The sequence below is a fragment of the Chinchilla lanigera genome, unplaced genomic scaffold (assembly GCF_000276665.1).
Source record: "Chinchilla lanigera isolate Chin_1 unplaced genomic scaffold, ChiLan1.0 scaffold00005, whole genome shotgun sequence".
In the NCBI taxonomy this organism is placed as follows: domain Eukaryota; kingdom Metazoa; phylum Chordata; class Mammalia; order Rodentia; family Chinchillidae; genus Chinchilla; species Chinchilla lanigera.
The window spans coordinates 23,608,042-23,622,172 of NW_004955406.1; the positions used below are offsets into that span (position 1 = coordinate 23,608,042).

Here is a 14,131-nt window from a genome sequence, read left to right on the forward strand (position 1 = left end):
GATCAAATTTTTATTTTATTTAGTCATTCATTTATTGTGAGAGTGCTGGGGGTCAAACTCAGGGCTTGCACATGCTATTCAAGTGCTCTACCACCGAACAACAACCCCGACCCCCTAATCTTTTCTTTAGAAAACTCTCTCAGGTTCCTGTGTAAATAGGCCAGGGTGAAGCAAGAGAGGATACTGTGTAACTAATTGGTAGGTTGTTCTAGTAACCAAGACTGCACGGTGATCGCTCGGACTGGGTGTAGCAGCAGAGAGGGTGAGTAGCAGCTGGATTTAAGACTTTTATCCATATTTATTATTTATTCTTGGTACAGGGAATCGAACTCACGACCTTGCGCTTACCAGGCAGGCACTGTGCCGCTGAGCTATATTCCCAGCCTTTAGCAGCAGGATTTAAGACATCTGTAAGTACCTACAGGACTTGCTGCTAGATGCACGTAGTCAGTTGGGCAAATGAAAATGCAGGGCTGGGGATAAAGTTCAGTGGCACAGCACCTGCCTGGGTAGTGCAAGGTCCTGAGTTTGAATCCCAGTACCAAAAAAAAAAAAAAAAAAAAAAAGAAGAGAAAGAAAAATGCCATTTACAGTGATGTGGAGTGTTATGGCTTGTGTCTAGAGGTCCCCCCCAAAGCCTCATGCAGTCATAAGTGGGGCTTCTCAGTGGTGGCTGGATCTACGGTGTGAGACACTCGGATTAAGGGTGTGATGCTGGGATTGATTCACCAGTGCTGAGGTTAAAGGCATGAGTGCTACCTGCCCCGTAAGGGTAGCCTGGATAAGACATAAAGGACAGAAGGAGCTGCTGTGTTTGTTGCTGGTCACTTGTTACTTGTTTGCTTTTGCTATCCTCTGCCTGCCATGGACTGCTCCTCCTCTGCGGTGCCTGCCTGCCAGGCCAGCCTGCCTGGGAGCCAGCCAACTATGGACTGAAACGTCTACAAACTGTGAGCTAAATAAACCTGTCCTCCTTTAACTTTGGGTGTCTCAGCAATGAAAAGAGTAATTAAGACATAGGAAAAAATGATTTAGAAGGATGAGGAAAGTAGTAGTTCTGTTTGAGACATGTTAAATTCAGCATTTTTATTAAATATTCAGTGGAAGCGCCAAAAGGTACTTGGATAAATCAGTGTAGACCTCAGGACAAAAAGACATGGACTTAGAAGTAACTGACCAATTGATGATATTTAAAGCCACGAATCTAGGGAGAAATAGCAGGCTGAGAAAAGAGGAAAACGGAGGACAGAGCCGGGAATCTACCGCAGGATTGGGGCCCAGCAAAGAGGTTGAGAGACAGCCGCCAGACCAAAGACCACGGCTGCATGGGCATCTGCTGAGCCACCTCGGTGGGAATCGCTTCTTCTTGGTATGGGAAAGGAAGAATGGAGAATTAACAATTCACTGAAGCATACAAAATGAGAATGGGAAATGGGGGCAGAGTAACAAGTTAAATATAGCTTTCAGAAGTTTCTCGGCGGAGTAGGGGTTAGCAGAAGAGGGAGGACCAGGGAGTTATGTTAGACAGCCACCAAAATGATCTAGTAGAAAGACTGGGTACCGACGGCAGGGAAGGGGATAACTAAACAGACAAAGCCCTGGAGAAGGCAAAAGAGGATGAGCTATTAGGCAACGTGGAAGGACTGGGCTCTGACCTTAGAGCAACATGCCCTTTCCCGGTAACTGGTAGGAAGGTGGGTACCGGGCTCAGATGCAGCTGAGCTGCAGATTTGCTGACAAACTACGTAGTTCTCGGCTACTTCCATCAAAGTTGAATCCAATATTCCCAAAGTCTACTCAACAGTGCAACCACATAGCTGCCATTAGAATTATAAAGTCCCGTTTGCTGTACCGGACACGGTGGCAGAACTTCGTGAAAGATGCGAGCCCTAATTCTATTAATCCACAATATGGAAATATTCTGCAAACCTGATCATCTAAGTTTACTGGTATCAAGTATCATCATTTAATTTTTTAAAATTGTTGTACACTAAACTTTTTCTTTTTTTTGAGACAGGGTCTTACTAGGCACGTCAGGCTGGACTTGAGCTCACTTTGTAGGCCAGGCTGGTCTCGAACTTGCAAAAATCCTCCTGCCTCAGCCTCCCGAGTACAGGCATTACAGGTGTGAGCCACCACGACCGGCTACTACTAAACTTTTTTTTTTCCTGGTACCGGAAATCGAACTCAGGACCTCCCGCTTTCCAGGCAGGCGCTGTGCTGCTGAGCTAAATCCCCCGCCCCTAAACTTTTTAAAGTTAAGATGTAAAAGAGACATCATCCTCCATTTTCACTAAACCAAAAACATACAGTAGAAGAAGTGGGAAACCCTGGGTCCTTGAAGCCATTGTTGAACCACTGAATTAATCAATTCTGGAGTGACCCTCTCCCAAATTTCTTATTAAGTCACTTCATAAATGTACTGATTACTTAAGCCTGTTGTTGTTGAGTATTGTCACTTAAAACTAAAACAATTTTAACGTGCTTAGTGTTTTTTTTCTTTTGCTGTTGTCCTAGATTTAGTGAAAACGTTACAGCATTGCACAAAGATTCAAACAGCTCCCATATGATGTTTGGAAATTCATCCAAATCATAGGCTAAGTGACAAAAATATGGAATACCTCACAAATTTGCCTGTCATCCTTGCACATGGGCCATGTTAATCCTCTCGGTATTATTCCAGTTTTAGTGGATATGCTGCCAAGTTGAGTACAGGCGTATTTTACTGAGACAAATGGTAACCATCTGAGAAAAAATAAGCTTAAATTGTACACAAAAATAAATTCTACAGAGATCAAAATATAATGAAAAAGGTATGAACAAAGACGTGAGAGAATTCTTCATAATCTTGGACCACAAGAAGTCTGTCCAGGGGTAGGAGAGTGCTGGTGTGGCATGCAGCAGGCTCTGAGTTCAATCTCCAGTACTATGCACACACACACACACACACACACACACACACACACACACCCCTCCAAGCATGACACAAAACTAGAGGTCACACATGCTAGAATAATTGTTCAATAAGTCTCATATTTTAATTTATATTGAAATATTTTTTGGGTTTTTTTTGGGGGGGAGGGTTCCTGTACTGGGAATCGAACTTATGACCTTGCACTTGCCAGGCAGGCACTGTGCTGCTGAGCTAAATTCCCAGCCCCTGTATTGAAATATTTGTGTGAAGAAAATGAAGAGTCACAGAAGCTGGAGATGAAGCTCCACAGGAGGGCATGTATCACACAAGAGTGTGGTTCTGGGTTCAATTCTCACCACCCCACAAAAGAAAAAAGGAACTATACTATATACACAATGTAGGGCACATGTAGGGCACATGTAGAAACACATGGCTTCATGTTCACTGCATTCTTTTTGCTTTCTGCAAAGTTTCTTAGAATTCTAATTTTTTTTTTTTTTTGAGGTAGGGTCTTGCTATGCAGTTCAGGCTGGTTTTGAACTCACTGGGTAGTCCAGGTGGGCTTTGAACTCATAGCAATCCTCCTGCCTCATCCTCCCAAGTGCTGGGATTTACAGATGTGCATCACCATATCTGGCCACTGATTAATTTTAAAGATGTCAATTTACATAACAGTACAGAAATATTAAAAAGCCTAGAAACCATAAAAGTGAAGATTGACAAATCTATATAAATTTTTAAATCCTTAAGATACATAACAAGGCAAGAGACAAATGAAAATCTGTCAGTCTGAAATAGAGATGAAGGGTTAGTTTTTCTAAAATATAGGGTATTGCCGGAAGTGGTAGTGCATGCCTGTAATCCCAGCACTTGGGAGACTGAGGCAGGAGGATCCTTTCGAGTTCAAGAACAGCCTGGGCTACCAAGTGAGCTCAAGGCCAGCCTGAAGTGCATAGTGAGACCCTATCTCAAAAAGACAAAAAAATAAAAATAAAGAATAAAATGAAATACAGAGTTTCTTTAAGTTTATTTTAAAACAATACAACCATCAACTAGATACTGACAAAATGTATTAATGGGGTCATTAATACATTTTAATATGGTTCTTAAATATGCAAAAAAGTGTTCCACTTCCTCATAAAAGCAGAATGTGCCCTGAAAATGCACTGATACTGAACTTCTTGACTTGCACCTTCTGCTGGAGAAGTGAGGGCAATTAGCCCGCTCAGACATTACTGCCAGAATGCAAACTGAAACCACCAAGGAGCATTTCTGCATGTTATGGTTTGTGTCTGGGTGTCCCCCCAAAGACACATGCAGTCATGGGGTGGGCTTCTAGAGTTCATGGCTGATTCATGGTTGTGAGTGCTACACCCACCCTGGGGCAGATAGTTTGCATATGTAAGGGAGATAAAGAGGCTGCTTACCACCACTCCTCTCTTTTGCTCTTGCTGCTTTGCTGTCTTTCACCACCATGAAAGGTTGCCCCTGCCATGTGCCACTTTGCCTTGGAGCCAGCTGAGTATGGACTGAAACCTCCACAAACTGTGAGTTAAATAAACCTTTCCTTCCTTAATTTGGGGTGTTGGGTATTTTGTCTCAACAACCAGAGAAAAGTAACCAAGACACTGCAGCATTCAACACTAGGAACATGCACACCCTTGAGGCAATGATTCTATGTTAAGCATGTATTCTGTAGAATTGTTTGTATACTAGGCACATGGCATTTGTACAAGATTATTCTTTGTAGCATTATTTGTAAAAGCAAAAGATTAAAACCCAGAAAAAATTTGTCTACTGGTTGGTTAAATAAATGTCAGTATAACCATAAAACTGAATATTGTGTAGCTATTTTTAAAATAAAGGAAAAATTTCCTTTAAGTGGTGATATGGAAATATCTTCATGATTTAGTATTAAGACTTGTTTTAAAGTAAGATGCAATGTGTGTACAGTGCAAACATTTGTATAGAAGCATATGGAGAAATATCTTCAGAAGAATATACAAGAAATTAATAACTGGTTGCCTAAGGCGGAAAAACTATGGGACAGACAGGAAAGGGAAAAAGACATTTCATAGTCACTCTTTTATATAATGAATTTGTAAACAGATAAATATATATCTAAAAACAAAGTTTAAACCACTGTGAAATTAAACCAAAAAAAAGATATCTGTTACTATAAACTCACAATCTGAAAAATATGCAATTATTTTTGTAAAACCAAGTTTTGGGAGAAAAACTGAAATGTCCATTAACAGTGAAATAAATAATAAATTTTATGACATCTGTACAATAGAGTACTAAGCAAATATTAAAAGAGAATGATGAAGAAACACTTTATGTTAAAATATAGAAAGTTTTAAAATTAAAAATATTTTAAAATGCTAAATAGATTCTTAAAAGGGTAACAGAGAAGCCAGAGTATAAAAAGGGGAAAATGAACATGTATGTAAAAGTTGGTTGGCTACCTAGAAGAGGGAGAACAAGCTGTTGGAGGGTGAGGTTATCTTCTAAAGCATGAGCTCAATCTACTCAACAGTGGAAATTAGCAAATCATAAAACATTTGTCTATAGCTCAATACTCTGAACTCTGCACATGTAAGTACAAAATTAACTGTCTTCCTCAAGCAAGTGTTCTAACTTAGAAGTCAAGTTGCAGGATAGGGTAAATATAATTAACAGGGATCATGTGGAGTTTGGCAGCCTCTAGGAGAGAATAAATAAACAAACATTGCAAGCTACAAAATTAACACATAAAATCAATGTGTCCCTGCTGGGCGTGGTGGTGCACACCTGTAATCCCAGCACTAGGGAGGCTGAGGCATGAGGATCCTTGTGAGTTTGAGAGCAGCCTGGGCTATAATGTGAGCTCGAGGCCAGCCTGAACTGCATAGTGAGACCGTCTCAAAAAAGACAAAAAGAAAAAAACAATAAAAAACAATGTGTTCCTGTACACAAATAATGAACCTACCAAGAAAGAACTTAGGAAAACAACACCATTCACAATAGCTTTAAGAAAAATTAAGAGGCTGGGGATATACCTCAGTGGCACAAGTGCCTGCCCGGCAAGCGCAAGGTCCTGAGTTCGATTCCTGGTACCAAAAAAAAAAAAGTTAAATACTTAAGAATTAATCTAACCAAGAAAATGGAAGACCTCTATAATAGAAAGTACAGTGCTCTGAAAAAGGAGATTGAAGAAGACATGAGAAAATGAAATTTATCCCCTGTTCCTGAATAAGTAAAGCTAATATTGTCAAAATGGCCATACTCCCAAAATTGATATATAAACTTAATTCAATTCCAATCAAAATACCAAGAGCATTCCTCACAGAACTTGAAAAAAAAAAATCCTAAAATTTATATGAAACCAGAAGAAACTCAGAATAGCAAAAGCAATCCTGGACAACAAGAGCAAAGCAGGAGGCATCACAATCCCAGATTTTAAGTTATGTTACAAAGCTACAGTGATAAAAACAGCATGGTACTGGCACGAACATGGACATTTGGGTCCATGGAAAAGAATAATGAAAGCAGAACCAACCAGAGGCACAGTCACCAAAAAGACATATGCTGGAAGAAAAGTAACCTCTTTTAAACTGGTGCTGGCTATCCACATGCAGAAGATTGACTCTACACCCACATCTCTCACGATGTACCAAACTAAAATCAAAACTGATCAAAAACCTAAATATTGAAACAGGACACTAATCTGCTGGAAGATAAAAGAGCTAAAACCCTTAGACACAGGTGTAGCAAGGATTTTCTGAACAGAACATCAAGTATCAACAAATGGGACTATATCAAATTAAAAGCTCTTGCACAGCAAAGAAAACAACCAAGAGAGTGAAGAGAAAACCTACAGACATGAAATAAAATTTTTTGCAAGCTACACTCAGATAGTGAACTAACATCTAGAATAGATAATGAAGTAAAGAAATTAGTCTTCCCAAAATAAAAAACCCAATCAAAAAAATGGGCAACTGAAATGAACAAACACTTCTTAGAGGAAAGTGTACAAATGGTCAATAAGTACATGAAAAACTATTCAATCTCTCTGGCCATTAGAGAAATGCAACATAAAACGACACTGAGATTCCATCTTATTCCAAAAGAGCTGGGGTAATAGGCATGCACCACCATACTAACAGATTTCACATATTAAAAACAAAATTAATTGTAAGATCTATTTAACTTTAGAAGTCTATGTGAGTTAGGGCTGGCTGTAAGAATGTACTGAGGACATCAATAAATCAAAGGTTGAGAAAGTGCAGCAACTTTAACCCTCTGGAGCATCGATTTCAGGCTCCCCTGGCATTTTCCTTTCAGTCCTTAACTTGTATTCAGATTGTGTGGCAATAGCCATCTTTGGATGTGCCTCCCAGTGAGCTAAAAACTACTAAAATGTGAAATTAGATCTATCAGAAAAGCAGCTAGAGTCACTACAAAAAGCTAGAGGCAAGTGTAATTACAACAGTCCTCTGAGTGCTTGGGGACGGCCATTCAGCAACATTTAACAGCAAAGAGAGAATAAACATGAAGTGAATTGACTTTTATGAAAAGCACATGCACCTCAAGTCTTCAGGTCATGTTCTGTTCTCTGAAAGCTTTAACAGTTAGATGTTTTAGCTCATAAGAAGCAGCGGCACCTACTATGGACCAAGATGTTTGCTGGAAGCCTCCTTCCAAGAAGATGAGAGTTTAGTGGGAGACATCACATACATCAACAAGCAATTACAATGATCTGGAGCACGTTGCTTCTATAACAAAATGATTTATAAAAATATTCCATTTACAGTGGTCTAAAAGAACTCTTTCCACAATGGGCTGGCTGAATGTTTGTATCCTTCTAAAACTCCCAAGGTGATATTTGGAGCTTGGGTCTTCAAAGGATGATTAGGACATGAGGGTGGAGTCTCTGAGAGTGGGATGTGCACCCTGATAAAAGAGACTCCAGAGAGTTCTCCAGCCCTCTCTCTACCTGTAGGGTACTACCAGAAGTCATCAGACTGCAGCTGGGAAGAAGACCCTCACTTGCACCCAACTGTGCTAGCTCTGTGTCGGGAGACTCCCGGCCTCCGGAACCATGAGAAGGAAATCCCAGCTATTTATAAGCTACTGAGTCCATGACACTGTGTTATGGCAACTGAATGGACATCTTCCTTAGGCAAGAAGAACAGAAAGTTTATTCTACCAGAAATAGGCTGGGCATGGTGGCACATGCCTGTAATCCCAACACTCAGGAAGCTGAGGCAGGAGGATCAAATTCAACATCAGCCTGGGCTACAAAGTGAGCTCAAGGCCAGTCTAAACTGCATAGTGAGACCCTGTCTCAAAAAAAAAAAAAAAAGTATATTTTACCAGAAATAAAGGGAATGAGTAGGTAGCAAGTAGCCACACGGTGAAGGCAATTTTCTCTCTAGGTCTTGAAGTTGAAAGGGTAGAAAAATTGAGAGTAAAGAGAAAAGAGACCAAGAGGAAGGAAAATCATTATAAAACATCCCAGGCAGAAAGAGGACATTTCCAAAGTAGAGTCCAATTTAGGGTCAGGCCAGCAGCGCGGCCTTGCTCAAGGGTAAAAGATGGGGCACTGGGGAAGAGGAAGTAGGAAAGACAGAATCTCGCCAGAGACTAGATCTGAGGAAAGGAGGGAGAGACACGCCTGAGTGCCCGGCCCAGGAAACTTGCTGGTAAAGTAGCCGGATGGTATCCAGACGGCAAATGGCCCTGGGAGAAGTGGGTGAATTCAGCCAAGCAGTGCTGAGACTGACGAGCCAGTGGAGCATCCCGGTGAGGGTTCAAATAGTCTCTCACTGACTGCCCTGCAGGAGAGAGTTTAGGCTAAAAATGCAGCCTTAGCTGTCATTAGTAGAAGGATGAGACTCCCCAGAGGGAGAGGGCATGAGGGATATAAGAGAGAAGCAGGAGGCAAGCACTGCTGGAACTTAACATTTAAGGGGCAGGCAAAAAAGAGAAAAGGAAAAGCCCTGCAGCAAACTGGGAAAGGTCAAGGAGGTATTGTTTTGTTTTACGGTAATAGCATATTTATAATGTCAAGTTTACCAATTTAACCGATTTTAAGTGTACAGTTCATCATGTTGCATCCATTACTGCTACGTCCTTCCAATTTTTTCATTACCCCAAACAGAAAACCTGCAGCTATTAAGCAATAACTTCCATTCTTCCCTCCTTGCAACCACTGGAAACTTCGAACCTACTTTCTGATACTACGAATTTGCCTAGTCTGGGTACTTCACATATGTAGAATTATGTACTAGTTCCTTTTGAGGCTAGATTATTTCACTTAACGTAATGTCTGCAGAGTTCATATATGTAGCATGTATCAGAATTCTGTTTCTTTTTATAGACCAGGAAACAGAGGCAGGGAGAATAGCACTTGCGGGTATGTCAGGAAGGATGGAGTCCAAGACTCACACTGTGCCACTCTCTGGAGTGGAAGGAAGGAGACGAGTCAACCGGCAGGAGGACAGAACTGAAAGCTGAGAGCAGAAGCCAAGCACTCTGGACAGCGCAGACAGGCACTGAGGAGCCAGAAGCTGCTAAACAAATACTCGCCTGAGAACTGGATCGAAAAGTACATTCATATCAAAGAATTAACCCAACACATATTCTTCTCTTCCAATGGGAAAGTCTAGTAGAAAAGAGGTTTGCCTGAACAGTCCCTGGACAGATGCAGCCCTCCGGCTGAAGGAGATACTTCTGTACAGGGGCCACCTGAAGGGAAAAAGAGAACACATGCCAGAGCGCCTATCAAAAATAGGTCATAAAGCAACGGAAGACAGAGGAGCTGAAGGCCAGGCTCAGTTCAGGTGAGAGAGAAAAAGGAAACACCCAGGTGGAATGAATGAAATCTCAGGAGCCTACAACAAAAGCTTCAGTCTATTTTTTTTTTTTTTTTTTTGGTTTTTCTCTGGTATCAGGAACCAAACTCACAACCTGGTGCTTGCCAGGCAGGCACTTTTTGCCGCTGAGCTAAATCCCCAGCCCCTAAGCTACAGCCTATTAATGCAGGCTCTGTGTGATCAAGGCAGCTTCTGCTAAAGGTACAGAGACAGGAGAAACAGTAGGACTGAATAAAAGAGAGGGAAGCAAGTGGTACAAAAGCAGCCACGATATACAGCACCAAGGTCCCAAAACATCCACATTGCAACCGGGCACCTGCCTCTTTCTTTCTTTTTTCTTTTTCTTTCTTTCTTTTCTTTCTTTCTTTCTTTCTTTCTTTCTTTCTTTCTTTCTTTCTTTCTTTCCTTCCTTGTTTCTTTTTCCTTTCTTCTTTCTTTTCTTTCTTTCTTTACTTCTTCCCTTCCTTCCTCCCTTCCTTCCTTCTTTTTTCCTTTCTTTCTTTCTTCCCTTCCCTTCCTTCTTTCTTCTTTCTTTCTTTCTTTCTTTCTTTCCTTCCTTGTTTCTTTTTCCTTTCTTCTTTCTTTTCTTTCTTTCTTTACTTCTTTCTTTCTTTCTTTCTTTCTTCTTTCTTTCTTTCTTTCTTTCTTCTTTCTTTCTTTCTTCCCTTCCTTCCTTATTTCTTTCTTTCCTTCTTTGTTTCTTTTTTCTTTCTTTCTTAACTTTTTGAGACAGGTTCTTGCTATGTAGTCCAGGCTGGCCTTGAACTATGTAGCCCAGGATGGCCTCCAACTCATGGTGATCCTCCTGCCTCAGCCTCCCGAGTGCTAGGATTACAGTCATGCACCACCACACCCAGCCACCTGCTTATTTCTGATTTCTAATGTTTATGCCCTAGTGGCTTAAAAGGTATTAGTGTAGCTTGTGACCAGAAAAAACTTTCTGAATAACTTCCATTCCTACAGATGAACATCATGAATATCACTTCACTCAAATGATTAAATTATTAAGTTAAGCTTCTCATTAAGTGGCATTTACTTAAAATACTGTATATAAATCCTTGAATTTTAGCATCTACCTGAAACCCTTGGGATAAATATGTTCACTAAGTATTTGAATCTATAAGTTTATTAATTGTGCTGAATGCAAGCCACATAAAGTATAAAAAAAAACTATGGAGGATACTTGCATGATGCCTACATTTTCAAATACATTGAGACTCTTGGAGGATGAGAGGTGTTGAGAATTGAACCCAGGACTAGGCAAATGCTGCATCACTCAGCTCCGTCTTCAGGCTTTTTCCTTTTTTTAAATTTCGGACTGAGTCTCACCAGGTCGCTCTGGTGCCTAAACGTGCCGTAGAGTCTCCTCCAGGTGCGCGTTCACAGTTACCTCTGCTTCAGGCGGGAGCCAGGAGCGGGTGGGTCGCTACTACTCCACTCTTGAAATTGATTAAAAGTAACCATAAGTTGTTCTCTAAAGTTCCTTCCACTAGGGGCTGGGGATTTAGCTCAGTGGCACAGCGCCTGCCTGGCTAAGCACAAGGTTGTGAGTTCAATTCCTGGTACTGGGAAAAAACCAAAAAGACAAAAAAATAAATAAATAAAGTTCCTTCCCCTGGAAACTGCTATACTGTAGACTCCAGATTTCCCAAAAAGGTACATCAGATGAATTCTGCCAGTGTGCTTTTTTTGTCTAGTTGGAGGGACAGCTTTCTGGTGTTTCCCATTCTGCTACGCCTCAGAATCCCTCGCTTATGCGACCTCTTTTATTCCCTATATCCCCTTCCTGAGAATCTCCCTTCGGCTCCCAGCAATCTACGAAGTATTTTCCTAAAAGAAAACAATTTCCTTCAAAGTAAATTCTGGTGCCACTTATAAAGATCATTTTTCCACCTTGCTACATCTCACTTATTCATATTTATCTATTTACATATCATTAAGTTTTTCATCACTGTGCATATTAAAAGTTATAATAATATCTATGGCTACCACAAATGTGTTTCACTTTACCAGAGAGGCAAACCATAAAAAGATAGGAATGAGATTTCTTTAAATTAAGGACAGGTACCGTTGGCAATTAAAAAATATTGCCTCATGCATCAAAAAGCACTTAAACAGCTATTCATTTTGCTGCATAAAATACATAAAATAAAATCAGCCATTTAACAGCTTATAAGACTGTTAAATGAAATATATTAAAGGTTTTAATGCTAAAATACGTCCACTTGAAGCAAAAATTTCCCTGCACATATATATTGCTATTTTTCATTTTCAAATAAATGTCACCCTTAAACCATCCATCTTCTCAAAATTTTTCCAAAGTTATTTTATAGTCTAGTGCCCTTGGGCCTTTTGTCCTCTCTCTCTCTCCCTCCCCCTGTCTCTCTATCTGCAGGCGTCTGACTTGAACTACTGTTAGTGGAAATAATGAACCACAGATTGTTTACTCACATCTAATAGTACCCTCAGTGAGAATGACAGCTCATTATAACCACGCAAATTAAATCACCATAAGGTCAGAGTGTGAGGTGTCTAGACTAGCTAGATAATTACAGATATAGGTCACTAGGCCAGCTTCTGAGAACATATTTAATAATGAAATAAATAACACTTAGCCGTCACCTATTATGCCTAGTCATTTTAGATGCATACTCTCCTTTAACGGTTAGACTCTCTCCATGAGGTAAATATAAACATCCTAGTTTCTTTTCTTTTTTTTTTTTTTCCCGGTATCGGGAATCGAACTCATGACCTCACGCTTGCCAGGCAGATGCTGTGCCACTGAGCTAAATTCCCAGCCCCCCTGGTTTCCAATTTGGGAAACAACACTAAAAAAATTAAACAATTGTGTCTTGCCCCCAAATTAAAGAGCTAAAAAGTGATAGACTCGATATAAAATAATTTTTTTACTCAAAAGCCTGTATTTTTAATACTATGCTATTTTGTCATGTGCTACTGTATTTGCATGTTTTGTTTGTGTACTTATTTATTTAGGTACTGGATATTGAAGTTAGGGCCTCACACTGCCCCAGGACCCCTCCCCCTTTTAAATTCCCAGACAGGGTCTCATGAAGTTACTCAATTGCCCAGGCTGGGCTTCAGCTTGCTCTTTTCCAGTCTCAGTCTCCCAGAGCACTGGCACCCCAGGCCTGTGCTACAATGTCCTTCTCTGCTTTGCACTGTGATATACACACTCACACTCTGGTATTGTTACGTAAAATTAGGACTTAAGGCAGTTACCTTCTTGATACTGTGGCTTAGGTAACATGTACAGATTAGATAGCCATATTAGATCATTATTTATAAATAACATGTTACTAGTTTTATGGAAACAAAAGTGAAAGTAATTGAGAGATTGCACCAAAGCAAAGATGTTAGATGCCGCTCATTCTTTTTGTATGTGCGCTTGTTTTTTTTTTATGCTTTACATTGTATATCTGTGTCAAAGGTGTATAAGATTCACTTTGTCAGACTTTTGGATGAATCTGCCTTATGAATGTTTTCTGAGAACGGAATTTATTCCTAAATTGCGGACTTATTGTATAGATTTGTATTTGTGATTCAAGACAGACCAATAGTAAGTATGCAAATGAATTGCAATTAATCAACATAACATCTGTTACTACCTTAAAGAGTAGTACCTAAAGAAGAGCACCAAGGGCTGCTAGAATATCACAACTCTAACAGATTATTGGGGCTTTAAGCTTTTTGACATTTTACCATTAGACAAAAAATGTTTAAAGTTACATTACTCTTTGTGGGGCAGATGTCAAGGAAACAGTAACTTTCACACAATATCAGCTGGAGTATAGTGATACAACTTTTCAGTTGGAAAATTTGATAATGTTATAAAAACATTTTAATGCTGCAACTCTTTGATCACTTCCACTTTATTTATTTATTTATTTTTGATCACTTCCACTTTAATGTATTTGTCCTATAGAAATACTTTTAGAGACTTGTGTGTAAAGATATATGTAAATCTTATGTATGCAAGGTTTATTCACAACATTTATCATAGATTATTTTTGCGAGCTTTATTGAGATACAACTGACAAAATTGTTTATATTTAGGTATACAACATGGTGATTTGATATGCATATGCATTGTGATTACCACATTCAAGTTGATTAATACATCATTTCTCACAGTTACCTTTTTTTTCTGTGTGTGGTAAAAAACACTTAAAATCTATTTAAATATTCTTAACTGGTCTACTTACATGTTCAGTTTATTCTTAATAATAAAAGAATCTTGGGGCTAGGGATATAGCTCAGTGGCATAAGCACCTGCCTGGCAAGCACAAGGTCATGAGTTCTCACCCCAGTACCACCAAAAAAAAAAAAAAAAAAAAAA

The 14,131-nt window shown here is 39.7% G+C and overlaps 1 pseudogene; it reads left to right on the top strand.

Moving 5' to 3' along the window:
• Window positions 1-1,156: 1,156 nt before the first annotated feature.
• LOC102025433 overlaps window positions 1,157-14,131 on the top strand; it is a 30,682-nt pseudogene continuing 17,707 nt past the window's right edge.